Genomic DNA, 13,063 nt, shown 5'->3' on the forward strand with positions numbered 1-13,063 from the left:
TAAAACCCTTAGACATACACTGTTTCTCTAAATCCTCACATGAACACTGTGAGAATTGTTTTCCATTTCGCAAGGAAGGAAAGCACAGCTTAGAGGTGGAGTCACTCATCCACCTCTAAACATGAGAGGGAAATGGCTGAGGTTAGACCAGGATCTGGAAGATCTTCCTGGTTGTTACATTTTTTTCTCTCTCTCTTTCTGTTTCTTTCTCAGTGTGTGTGTGTTGCTGGGCATCAATACCAGGGCCTCATGCATGTTAGGCAATCATTCTACGACTAATCTATATCCCTAGCCCCAAATTCCTTTAAGATCACTTATTCACTTTAAGATCAACTAAGCTAGACCCTGCATGTGTCCTTCAGAGACTGGCGAAGCCTACATGACTTTATCAGGGAAATCCTCTGATTTTCATGAAACAGTGAAGATATCTTAGGTATCCCCATTTCTTCCATTCTTTCCCTCCAAACCATCTTCCTAGCTCTACTGTTGGGCCCATCTAACCAGAGTTCAGTTTGTATTATGCCACTTTCTTCTCCTACTCTCTTCTCCACAGAGCCTACAAATAAATTGTAGGCTGCACACACGGGCAATCGGGCCCTATGCCCTCCATTTCTGCAACCCTCTTTCCTATTTTGGTATGCTAATTCTTGTTCCTTTCACTCAAACCAAGTAGGGCCAGTCTAGGGTGAAGTAGGATCCACAATTTGAAGGTTTGCCGAAGAACTCAGTATTGAAGGTTAATATTTTAATGATATGAATTAGAAGGCACTTTGTATGTAGGGGGTGATTTTTTAGAATTAAACAATTCTAAGCTAGTAAAAAAAGGAATGATGAAAAATATTTCATGAAAAAAATTCAAATAAAGACAGGATTAGTGTTCTTCAGACTCCAAAAATGCCTCCGACCGGCTTTGTTACTTATCTTGCAGTGACTTTCCACACAGGTACTTTTATCGATGATGCTTCCTTAAACTTAGTACTCACAACCACTTTGTACATTACCTACCTCTCCTTGAATGCTCCAGCATTTATCAGTAGCTCTCTGTCAGGAAAATCCTATTTCCCCTAGTACTTTGAAAGCAGTCTGAATCATCTTGGATCTTTTCCAGAACCTTCCCAACCACAGTGGGCACTCAGTACCTCTTCAGTACAAGAATGCAGAATTCATTGGCTCAAACTGGCTGAGCAGGGAAGGGACACGGCTATGATTGGTTTAGTTTTTGAAAACAAAATTGTATTTGTTATCAAGATGTAATAACAAGAATATTTTACATGAAGAAAACTGACATCTCTGCCATTTCTTAAAAAATCAGAAAATCCAGCAAAATTTAGTCTGAATTCTTGCACGACAGCAATGGACATCTAGAGCAGAACAGTGGCCTTGCCCTTAATGATCTCTCAGTTCGCCTCTTCCCACTTACTTCACTAATTTATATTGACTGCTAATCAGGTCCCCTTAGCTCTCTTGAGTTTGCCACCCTAGGCATGGAGACTGGATAAAAACCTATCTGCCGGGGCCACTCCTTCTTTCCCGGAGAATAAATGTTTTCTGGTTGTTCTTTCGAATGTAGTCTTCCAGAGAGGCTCACAGAAGCAATCCATCTTTCTAGCCCACAAACTTCCCACAACCTATGAAACTCACATTGCCTTGTACACACTGACCAGTTCGTTCCAGGTCCTCTGCTCCGAGCCCGCGCTCTTGATCCTCCCTTCCACCCGCTTCCCCCTGTGCTCTGTAGCCTGGGGCGAGTTCCTGGGCCCCTGCCGCTGCACTTTGCCCCGGGCTAGGGCGCTCGGGCTCGCCCACGGCGGCACTGGGCATGCTCAGAGGCGACCGCGGGGGCAGGTTTGCTTTGCAGGCGCTCGCATTCGGCGGCGGGCGGGCGCGCGGCTGCAGCTGGAGCTTCAGAGCCCGGAGTTGGAGTTGCCGGGAGTTTTCCCCGCACCCCTCCCTCTTCACACGCGGCAGCAGGAGCCCGCGCTGGAGCCGCGGGCAGCGGCGAGCCAGCGCCAGGGCCGGCCGAGCCTTGTCCGGAGCCCGGAGCCCTGCGCGGGGCAGCCCCCGGGGAGGAGTCTAGCCAGCTGAGACGCGTGCCGCGCGCTGGCACCGGCCAGGGCACTAAACAGGCTGCACGGTAGGGCGAGGTGGAGGCCCGGCCCGGGGGGATGCGGTTGCAGCTGCAGCTACTGTTGGGAAGCCTGGCGCTCTGTCGGTTGCGGGCGGCCAAGGCAGGGGCTTGGCTACGGGCGGGAGGACTAGGCAGGCACCAGAGAGATGCTTTCAAGTTGGCGGGCATGGGGGAGAGGGGCTTTGTGAGCGTGGAAGGGGATTCGATTCCTGATTCTCTCCCAACCTGGGACTCAGGGTGTGGGCAAGATTGGGCAAATCCCAGAGTGGAGCAGTTCCCTCTGAGAAAGTTGAAGATAGAGCTTTTCTTTCCTTACTATCCCCAAGGTAGTGTCATCCCCGAGCGTGCCGCCTGGAGGATCCCAGTGTGGGGAACTCGGTGGGTCGCTGAGCCCTTCGGGTGAGTCCTCCTACCCCAGGCTAAAATCAGAGAATCACCCCGATCTTTGTGAACGGTGGCGTCTTCTAGGAAAATCATTGCTGCCAAAACTGAGGCGGGCTGCTCTGGCAGGCACAGCTCTCTGCTCCCAGGACGTTTAGTACCAGGTGATGTCCCATCCCCAACCTCAGACCTAGTCAAGGGCGCAGGGTTCGGAATTCGCTCTTGCGGCGCCTCACACACATGGCGGGGCAGCGAGGCTGGAGTAGGTGGATGGCCCGAATTTTCCTCCTGCCTTTTTCCTTGGGTTTATAACACCCCACCGCCCCACCCTGTTCATCATCGCAGAGGACAGGACCTGGAGGGCCAGGTAGAGAATTTAGTAAGACATACTGTTCCTTTGGAGAGGGTGTGGGGTGTATCTGCCTTTGATTCTGGCCCAGGACTTCATAACGAACCCCTTCCCGTTTCTATTCTTCCTCCGGGACTGGGTGTGGAAAAAAAGCGCCAGCGGGTCCACAGAAGGTCTCACTCAACCCATCTTCTCTTAAGGTCCAGTTCTAGGCGATCCCAGGACTCTAGAACTGGGATTGTGTGGATTGCAAGGGTGTGGAAGATGCCCATAATTTCTCCTGGCTCCACTTTTTTCACTTCTTGTTTTTGAGTTTTGGGGTTTTGCCTGCGCACGAGTCAGAGCTGCGCTGTCTTAACCCTGGTGGTGGAGGGTGTGTGTGTGTGTGTGGGGGGGCGGTGGAGGAGCTTCAGCCCAGGCTGTGAGCCGCTGTTGCCTCGGAGGCTGCTAGTGGGAATACGTCCAGAAATGATTATGCAGGCTAGAAATATGCCTCTTGTTTTCTTCTTTTTTGGCTGAACACCTTGGCTATTGGGTTTGTGTGTTAAGTTCTTAAACGGGCACCCACACACTGCTCAAGTGCCATGTTTTAGAGACCCCCCCCCATTTCTGCTGAATGATTTTCTCTTTTGCCTTTTCCTTGGGGTTAGTCCACTTTGGGGTGAATTTCCAGATGTGGAAATCACATAGGGCGGTTACACTAAACAAATTCTAGAGTGAGATAGACCTGAGGTCAAGTTGCAGCTTTACAGCTGATGACAGGTCTGGTGGACAAATATTACCCATTCTGAACTTGAGTTTTCTCTTCTGTCGAACGGGGATAATCACGGCATTATCCCTCTCCATTGCAGGGTTGTTGTGAGACTTGGATAAGATAATGAAAATGAAAAGTGCTAAGAAAACTTTAAAGCACCATTCATGCCAGATATTGTCTCTGAGGTCTTTACTCAGTTTTTAAAAATTAATTAATCCTTAATTATAACAAAACACCTGAGTCTTCTCCCCTCTACCACTCTTTACCAAGGGATTTAGTTGGCCATGTCTTTGGAAGTAGCTATTTACCCTCACCTTTCCTCAAATCCACCTCTCTTTTGATTTTAAGGATTGAAACTTCAGTCCTCATATTTCTATGAGGGAGGCAGCATGGTACAGATTAGATTAGGAGACCACCTGGAATGCCTTATCAATGTTCATGGTCCTGAGACCCAGAATTGTCATGTCAGCAAGGCCTTGCTTTGAAATTCAAGGTTGCTGAAGAAGACAGCAGGCCCTGGGGTGGAGCTCTGACTTGGCTTTTCACAGTGGCCTGGAACTAAGGATTCAATCCCTCCTTGGTAAAATCAGTCTGTGAGATTAAAAGCCAATGCCAGTTTGAGGCAAGGAGGCGAAAAATTGTCCCTCGGTTAATAAGGGTTTAATCAGATTCCTGAGACACCCCAGATGTGCATCTTCCCTGATCCTAGATGAGCATCGGAATATCCAGGATGGCTTGTTAGATTACAGATTATTGTGCTATATACACCCTCACCTCCCGAGTCTCTGATTCTCTAGGTTTGGGATGAAGGTCCGACAGTTTGCATTTCTAACAAGTTTCAGATGATGCTGATGCTGCCAGTGCAGAGACCATGCCTATAGAATCACTTAGAGGGATGAGGATGGTTTGAAATTCATTATTTTAGTACTTATAGAGACATGTTTTCTTCTAGGTGTTTTAGGAAGTTGCTTTAAGAATGTTATATTCTAATTACCCATGTCATTTACCATTGTCCAGTTTTGATGATTCTGATTGATCTTCAAATAAAATGATTTTCACCAAAAAAAGCTAAGATTACACCTTCTTTTCATACTATAAAATACATAGACTCTGGTTTCTTGATCATTTTGGGTCAGACTGAATTGGTGACCCTTATATTGATAAATCCAACGATTACTTCCTTTTCTTTGAGACTCTCAGATTTGTGGAGAGGAGGTTGCATACAGTTCTGACAGTTTGAACCTATGGTTGAAGGCCAGGTAAAATCACGTAAGAGCAAATTTAGACAGAATTCTTAGTGGTATCTTTCCTGAATGACGGCCTTCTGGGGAGTGTGAAGTGCACCTTATTGGTTGCCCCATAGTGGCCAAAACTGGCAAAGGCCTTCCATGCCTTCTGAAGGATGGTAGCATTGATTGACAGTAACCGAGGCCCTCCTTCTCTCCAAGGAGGAGGAAGGCAGGCATTCTGGGGCAGCTGTGCAGTATCAGCAGGATGCCGTGGGTAAATTAGCTTATTCTCAAGCACGGTTTGGATTTGACCCAGTCAAAAGTACATCTTCTTGTCCCCCAAACCATGCAGGGTTGCCATGACTTGCTATGACCTAGATTGTGGCCTTGAGTTTTAACTGCTTTGCTTCAGAGAGGCTTTGGGAGCCTGCTTGAGTCAGGATCATTCCTGAGATAACATTCTAAGGAAGAAATGAGGTTTATGTCATGTGGCACCCAAATGGACTAGGTGAATGGGGAAGTCAGTCAGCACTTTAATATGCTTTATCTCAACTTTCCATTTGTGTTTTGTTTTAGTGTTGGAATGATTAGCACTAGAGAAACCTATCAGTAAATCAAAAATCTATTCAAAAATTCAAGTGTACCACTTAGTGTTTTAGTAGATAAAACTGCAAAGCCCAAACATGCCTTCCTGACAGTAATCAGCACTGAGTGAAGGGACAGCCTTTGGGTCATAGTTCTTCAGATCTGGGAGCTCATTTAAATAGTTTCTCCCACTTAACCTAAGCAGGGAACATTTCTGTTTTAAAATTCCTTTCCATAACTTGATGTTTATGTTTTGGGTGTTACCCCTAGTTTTTGCTGCTGGGATTTTTCCTATCTTGAGAGTAGCCTTTCTCCGTATCACTTTTGTTTACTTTTCTTAGCAGTGGTCCCCTGGTATCTTTGCTCCCTGTAATAAGCCTGTTGTGGGGCAGTCATTATGGTATTTTATTTCTCTTTGGTCACTAGGACTATTGTTACTGGCTCACAGATAGTCAAGGCCCATTCCTGGTACTATTCTCAACCTTCCTAGAGGCTGCTTTTAAACAAAAACTCTGGGTATGCTATACTAGTTTGATTCTAAGATACACCCCACCTCCCACCCATTTCAGTATTTTCCAATTTCAGAAGTCCAAATGGGTCTTAAACATTATGATCACATTTAATGTTCATTTTTCCCCCCTGTAACCTAGGGTGTTAAGAGTGCCTTCCAATTGATGGCATCTCAAAGCAAATTTATTTCCTTACCCCAGTAGAAAATATGGTTTTCTACTCAGTGCTGCCCAGCTGATAGAATTGAACAGGAATTGAATTAGCTCAGCAATTCCAAGAGTATGTTGGAAGAATGCTGTTGGGATGTGTGCTAATAGGTGTGCTCTTGTAAAGGGCAAATCAATTTGAGAAGCACTGCCTATTATTTTTTCCTCTTACAGAGATTCTCAACATGTGCATCATCGTATCAAAGACTGAGAAGTACCACACTTAACAGTATCAACAACAAAAAATGGTTGTATTTATTTAAGTCTGTGTTTCCCGGAACACAGAACATTTTTGAGGTTATGTGTAGCTTGGAACTTCATCATTGAATTAGCACATTCCAACAATGCTAATATGTTAATAACCAGCTATGGGTGAGGTAGTTTCACTTAGTACATCCTCCAAATAAAGGGACATTTTATAAATAGTAGTTGATTAATGATCTCTATAGATTTTTTTTTTTTTAAGTGTAGAGAAAAACAAACTGTCGTGGCTAAGAAAGTCTCCGTGAAGGAACTGGACTCTGATAACATAAATGATGGGGTCTCATTTTTCTAGAGAGAAGGAACATTTTAGGTTGGTGATTTCATGGGGCAGGAGTGTGCATACTTGTAGTTTTGATTGCATGTGAATAATTTTCAGAGCATACAAGACAAAGTATTGTGCCTAGCATGCTGTCTTAGTGACTCTGTGGGGGTGGTCAGATTTCTTATTGTTAAGTTCTTTCTGAGTTCTCTGCAGTAGCAGAGGAGGGCTAGTGATGACAGGACAGCCATTTGTGGATAAGCAGGGGTGGAGCCACAACACTTGGATGACAGCAGCGGATGCCTGGTTCAGAAAGGGAGAGTGCCAGTTTTCTTGGCCCTTTGGATGACAGGGTTATGGTAAAGAGGGATTCCTTACAAGGAAGGCTGAGTTAAAGAATATTGGATGATGAGGGAAGAGCTTTCCAAGATGAGGGCTCTTGACTGGGGTTTCAAAAAAGAGCAAAAAGAAAGAACTCTTACGACTCAGCAATAAAAAGGCAAATAACCCGATTTTAAAGTAGGCAAAGGATTTGCATAGATATTTCTTTGAAGAAGATGTGAAAATATGCTCAGCACCATTAGTCATCAGGGAAATGCAAATCAAAACTACAATGAGATACCATATAATATCCACCAGGAGGGTTATGAGCTTAAAAGACCCAGGAGCAACAAGGCATATGATGGCACACGGAGGCTCAGGATGGTGTCCTGGCTACTTTTTGAGAATGAGGAAAGAGGTAGCAAGTTTGAGGCCTGCCTGGGCAATTTAGCTAGACTAGTCTCAAAATAAAAAGTTCTGGGGATGTAGCTCAGTGGTAGAGTATGTGCCTATCATGGGTGAGGCTCCTCGGATCAATCCCTAGTACTGGGGAAAAAAAGATATAGGAGGGCTGGGGATATGGCTCAAGTGATAGAGTGCTTGCCTGGCATGCGTGCGGCCTGGGTTCTATCCTCAGTACCACATACAAACAAAGATGTTGTGTCCACCAAAAACTAAAAAATAAATATTAAAAAAATTCTCTCTCTCTCTCTCTCTCTCTCTCTCTCTCTCTCTCTCTCTCTTTAAAAAAAAAAAAGATATAGGAAAAATTGGAACCCCCATATAGTATGTTGATGTTGTGAATGTAAAATGTGTAGCCACTTTAGAAAACAGTTTGGCAATTCCTCAAAATGTTAAAACATTTGCCTCACAAACACCAATTCCACTCCTAGGTGTATACTCAAGAGAACTGAAACATGTTTATATTGAACACTTGTAAATGAATACTCACAGGAGCATTGGTCATATTAGGTCAAAGATGGAAACAACCCAAATGTTCGTCAATCAATGAATAAGCAAAATGTGGTATATCCATACAATGGAAAACCAATTAGCCATAAAAAGAAATGAAGTTTGGATTGATGCTATAACATGCTTTCATATAACATGTGAAAGCAGCCAGGCACAAAAGGCCACATGTTGTATGATTCCATTATGAAATGCCCAGAATGGGAAATCCATAGGGTTGTCTGCCAGGAGTTGAGGAGAAGGAGAAATATAAAGTGACCATTGATAGAGATGGGATTTCATTTTGGGTGATGAAAATGTTCTAGTATTAGATGGTCATGATTGCACTATTTTGTGAATATGCTAAAAACTATTGAGTTGCACACTTTAAAAAAAGATGAGAAGTCCATGAACAGGGTGTCAGTTTGGGGTTGGTTTCTGCTCCCTGGGAGGGGGTTATCTGGCTGACTTCTTTCTCCTTGTTTGTCTTTGGGAGCTCCAGGGTTATCCTGTTAGACTCTAATCCAAGTCTTTTCTCTGAATTAAAAGGGTTTTATTCCTGTTTGCTTCTGAGTCATTGGGATAGTTTTCATGGCAAATGCCTTGTGATCTCCAGATTCATGTGTTTCTGGATTTCCCTCCGGAAACTAATTCCATATTTAGGCTTCCTTGTTATGAGCCACCAGAGGGCATGCTGACTGGGCAGTTTCCGCTTAGCTTCTCTCTTAAGATTTGACTGTGGTAGACAGTTTAGTGTCATTTACTAATTTGTTTATGGAACTCTGTCAAGATTACCCTCCTCCTGATTTTTTAAATCTTGGACTGCATTCACACAGGGTCCACAGGGTCCTTGGCACTATATGAGCATCATTGTACTGGGGTAAGAGTCAGGATGCTGAATGAGGCTCAGCACTGGTGGAGCTGAGGTAGTGGCCCCCTAGGATGGAGGCCCTTTCTTCTCGTTTTCCCCAGCCCATTATAGAAAGCATGGAGAGGGCTGGGGATGTGGCTCAAGTGGTAAAAAATAAATATTAAAAATTCTCTCTCTCTCTCACTCTCTCTCCTCTCTCACTCTCTCTTAAAAAAAAAAAAAAAAAAAAAAAAAGAAAGCATGGAGAGTCTTGTTAGAATATGGATTCCCTTTCAGTAGGCTGGGATGGGTGCTGAGTTTCTGCAGTTCCAACAAGCTCCCATCAATGCTGATACTGCCGTCCCTTGGATCAAGCTTTTGAGTGGAGGCTAATCCAGCATAGAGAAGAAGGCTTTGTAGTGGGACAGAGCTGAGTAGGCTTCACAATTAATTTGCTTTGGTTTTCGTTCTTTCTTTTATCTATCTATCTACCTACCTACCTACCTACCTACCTATGTATCTATCTATCTATTTTACCAGGGATTGAACCCAGGGGTGCTTAACTGCATCCCCAGCCCTTTTTATTTTTTTATTTTGAGGCAGGGTCTCACTACTAAGATGCTTAGAGCCACTAAGTTGCTGAGGCTGGCCTTGAACTTGTGATCCTCCTGCTTCAGTCTTCCAGGTTGTGGGATTATGAGCATGTGCCACCATTCCTGGTGAATTAATTTGCTGTGGGATCTTAGCAAGTTAATATCTGGGCCACAGTTTTCTTTTTTGGAGGATTAGAAGAAGCCTGAGTTTATAGACATATTCCTAGCATGATATGCCAGGAATGGCCATGCTATCTGCCTTTTCTTTGCCACAAGAGCCCAGAATTTCATAGTGAGAGCTAAGGAACAGTATATATATATATGGAAGACTGCCAAGGGCTTTTAGTTTGTGTGGATGGTGTTGGTATGGGGAGAAGTACAGAAGAGGGGATATGAATACTAGCCCTTAGGTAAAAATTAATTTGCTTATTGGTCCTTGAAATACCAGGGCTTGATGATTGGTGAAATCTTGGTGCTAGTCTCATCTGAGTCAGCACCGTTTTTAGCCAAGGTGTTTGTTGTGTCTCTGGTCTGCTTTCATGGAGTGGTTTCTTTGGACCAGAGGCCATCCATGAGTGGCTCAGTTGGTGCCACAGCTGCTGGTGTGGTGGTGTCTGCTTATCCTTGTCTGTGTGGCCCACACTCACTAACATTTATCTCTGACCAGGATGAGAGGAAATAAAGGGAGCTAAAATGCAAACCATTGAGTTTCATTCGCAGCTTCAGTGAAAGTTGCTGGAATTGAGTTTGCATATAGTTTATTAAGTTGTTGTCTTCCCAAAGTCTGGAATTTTTTTTGTTTACCTTCTTCCTTGAATCCATTAACTCTGAGAAAGTTAAATCGAATTAGGTTGATGGGGAGCAATTGAAGAGGAAGACCTGGGAAATAATACTTGGCATTGTGTGTGAGTTTCCTACGTGTAACCTGTGCTACTGGTCCTCAGGAGCCTCAGCTTTCTCTATGGCTATTTGGGACTAGTAATGCTGCCTCCCAGCTGGCCAGCTAGCCTCGTGGGGTTAGCTCCAGAGCATTACTGGCATTAAGAGGATGCACTATGACTCCATAGTACTGGGTAAGATAATTGTGCCCTCATGGGGTTACACAAGGTGAGCTGGTGGCTTGATAACTTTCCGTTTCTCTGTTTTGCCTTGTAATTTGCAGTAGGAGGAGGTAAAAGATTGTGTTTACATTTCAATTAAGTTGACAGATCTTTTCACTTTCTTCTGGGAACCAATATGTATAAATAGTTTTTAAGACTTAAATTAATAAAGCCACAAATGCAGTAAATACAACTAGTTTCCAATCTTCACAGCCTGAAATTCATTGCTTTCCTAAGGATGTGAGTCCCTGTACCACACTCTTATCCTGCCACCCCATCCCAGTACAGTACTAGGTATTGAGCGTGGGATTTCATGCATGTTAGGCAAGCCCTCTTAACACCCATCAAGCTATACTCCCAGCCCTCTTTATTTTATTTTGAAATATGGTCTCACTAAACTGCCCAGGCTGGCCTTGAACTTGCAATCCCCTTTCCTCAGCCTCCCAAGTACCTGGTATGTCCCAGCATGCTCAGCCATTCCAGGGTCTTTCTTGACTCTGTCAAGGATTGGTAGATTTGGTTTAGAAATTTGGTCTTTAATGCCTGATGACTTGAAGAAAAGGGTTGTTCCCTGTGTTGCCATGGCAGGGCTGAGCATTTAAACTGATATGACATCCGTATCAGATAATTGAAGATATGATATTTGAGGTGAGGCATAATGTACCAGGACTCACTGGAACTTCCAGTCCTCCAGAAGGTGGAGGGGATGAGTCCTTTGGAGGTGGGAATTCCTAATTCTGAGTGGATGGTAATGTGTGCTTCAGTCTATTCAACTTCCATAACTGCTAGGGACTGCACTTGGTCAGACCAGTGTATGTTGGTAAGATGCCTTTGTTTTTAGACTGCTTGGCATTTTGTTGCCTAACAAGCTAAGGTGAAAGCCAGCAGTACCTAGTGGTTGTGAAGTTAATAATATTCTTGAAGAATTTAATCTACCCTATCATTACATAGCAATAAGGAAGCTATCCTGCTGCTGTTAAGGGGCCAGGAGTATAAAACTGGGTGTTCCTGAATTAAGTCCTTTAAAAATTAAATCCTTATACAACTATAACAATAACTAAAAAAATACTCTACCTTGAGGGTAGACTGGTACTTTTATAAGGAGCTGGAAGCTACTAATGTAGACATTTCTCCCAATTTCACTTACTGAAAAATGAGAAATGAGACTTTAAGATCCTATTCTGACATTGCTAGCCATGTACTGGTCTAATACTTAATTTTTAAGAAATGAAGCAAGGAATCCTCAACTCAGACCCCCCCCCACCGCCTTTTTTTTTTTTTGTAGGGGTTGAATCCAGGGGCACTCAGCCACTAGGCTGCACCCCTAGCTCTCCTACCTCCACTTTTGGGTATTTTATTTAGAGACATGGTCTCACTGAGGGCCTTGTTGAGTTGCTGAGGCTAGCTTTGAACTTGTGATCCTCCTGTTTCAGTCTCCTAAGTCACTGTGATTACAGGTGTGCACCACCATACTTGGTGTCAGACACCTTCTTTAGGAACAGCCCTTGTTCTCCAACACCATGAACTGTGAGTTCCTTCAAAAAGAGGGGTCTTCAGGTTTTTGTGGTTTTTTTAAAATCTCTTGAGTATATAAGTTGTGTAATTCCGGCATACGGTAGAGAATCAGTAAAAGTATGTTGAGCTAGAGAGTCTTTGTTTCCTGGGATTCCTCTTCTCCATCTAGTCTTTTGATCTTTCAATTAGAATATTGTTTAACATTTAGATTATAGATTATATGCTAACGTGGTACATGCTAAGCACTCAGGACTATTGATTCTGTGATCTAAGTTCCCAGGGCACTGTGTAGCAGCCTCAGTAGATTCCCATTTTTCCCTTCTTCAGCTCTCAAAAATTATCCACCTTGCTTCCTGAGAGTCACAAAAGAAATAAGACTTAATATGCCTTTCCATCTTCCCTTCTATCTTTCTTGTCCCCTGCCTGCTTTCTGCCCACACCCAAGTTCCAGAAAAATGTAACTTGAGTTTTCAAAAAAGAATAACAATTTATATGGGTCCAGATTTGGGTGAGGGCATTCAGGCAGGGGCTTTTAGAATAAATTCCATTACCTGGGCAAGGCTGTGACCTCTAGCCCTAGGCCTCTGAGTTTCTTAGGTAACTGGCTAGAAGGGCCATGGTCTGTGCCTCTCAAATCTTCATATATCTACGAATCACCTGGATAACCTGTTAAGATGCAGATTCTGATTCCCTAGATCTGGAGTGGGGCCTGGGATTTTGTGTTTTAAAAGGCGTCCAGTAAATGTAAAGTGCTGGTTGTTAGCACCTAAGGCTGGAGGAGCCCTGAGTCTGTGGAGAGACAGGCCTGGTATTCCAAGTTCCTGGAATCCAGGAAGAAACATAAAACATGCAGAAAGACATACACCAAGAAAGTGGAAATTGCATGGAGACCATAAGAAAGAAGCCAAAGACTGAATGAGAGAGACCTGCAAGTAAAGGAAATTGGGTACTTCCAAGATAAGGAGTGTTTCTGAAAGGTTTGCTTCTTATGATGGAGAAGCTTATTATTGGATGGCTCTGGTGTTAAAATTGTTAAGATCAAAAAGTATTACAACTTTCGGTTGGAGTTTA

At 43.8% G+C, this 13,063-nt stretch overlaps 1 protein-coding gene across 3 annotated transcripts in view; it reads left to right on the forward strand.

Moving 5' to 3' along the window:
- Nucleotides 1–1,775: 1,775 nt before the first annotated feature.
- Nucleotides 1,776–13,063, forward strand: part of STXBP6 (syntaxin binding protein 6) — a 248,510-nt gene continuing 237,222 nt past the window's right edge. The window contains exon 1 of one of the 3 annotated variants that reach the window (XM_081289402.1): nt 1,776–2,134. The gene's annotated coding sequence lies outside the window, so the exon portion shown is untranslated. The remainder of the gene's footprint in view (nt 2,135–13,063) is intronic. The other 2 variants (XM_081289401.1, XM_081289400.1) reach the window with 2 other exon arrangements.

The sequence above is a fragment of the Spermophilus citellus genome, assembly GCF_964194105.1.
Source record: "Spermophilus citellus genome assembly, chromosome: 4".
NCBI classification, from domain to species: domain Eukaryota; kingdom Metazoa; phylum Chordata; class Mammalia; order Rodentia; family Sciuridae; genus Spermophilus; species Spermophilus citellus.